This window comes from Anneissia japonica, unplaced genomic scaffold (assembly GCF_011630105.1).
Source record: "Anneissia japonica isolate Jap-2015-1 unplaced genomic scaffold, ASM1163010v1 scaffold287756_len632865_cov181, whole genome shotgun sequence".
In the NCBI taxonomy this organism is placed as follows: Eukaryota; Metazoa; Echinodermata; class Crinoidea; order Comatulida; family Comatulidae; genus Anneissia; species Anneissia japonica.
In genome coordinates this window covers 562537-563092 of record NW_022693589.1, presented here as the reverse complement: position 1 = coordinate 563092, position 556 = coordinate 562537, and positions in this window count along the sequence as shown.

Sequence of the window (556 nt, the reverse complement as noted above, 5' to 3'; positions counted from 1 at the left end):
AGTGGAATAGACACCCAGACAGTGACATTGGTGAATACATAACGTCCTTGGTGGCGGTAGAAATCGTTGCTATTATCCAAATAATACACAAAACAATTAAAGCATAATCATGAATCAGTAAAGAATAAAACAACAATACAGCGCAGAATCGCATGGCCGGACGCACTCTTAGTGAACCAGTTTTCCTCCATTAGTGGAAAAAGAAGGGCGCCTTTTGCGTCTGGATATACTTAGCAACAGAAGGGCGCCCTGTACGTTGGGCACGAAGTATAGGAAACTTGCATGGTTAAAAAGAAGGGCGCCGCCTACGTTGGGCACGACTTCCGCCTCATTTTTACAATGCGAGAACTCTATCTTGTATTTCTAGTATCTTTGCCATAATGCTTTGTGATAGGTGATAGGATCAATTAACTCTCTGATAGATGGGTTATTTTAAAGCCCCATTCCCGGCAAAATTTCAATTTTTAAGAAAAATCTAATTTTTGTATAATGTTATAAAGATTTATAAATATAATACGAAATTGCTAGTTTAACTGAATTTAGACATTCCTAAGAA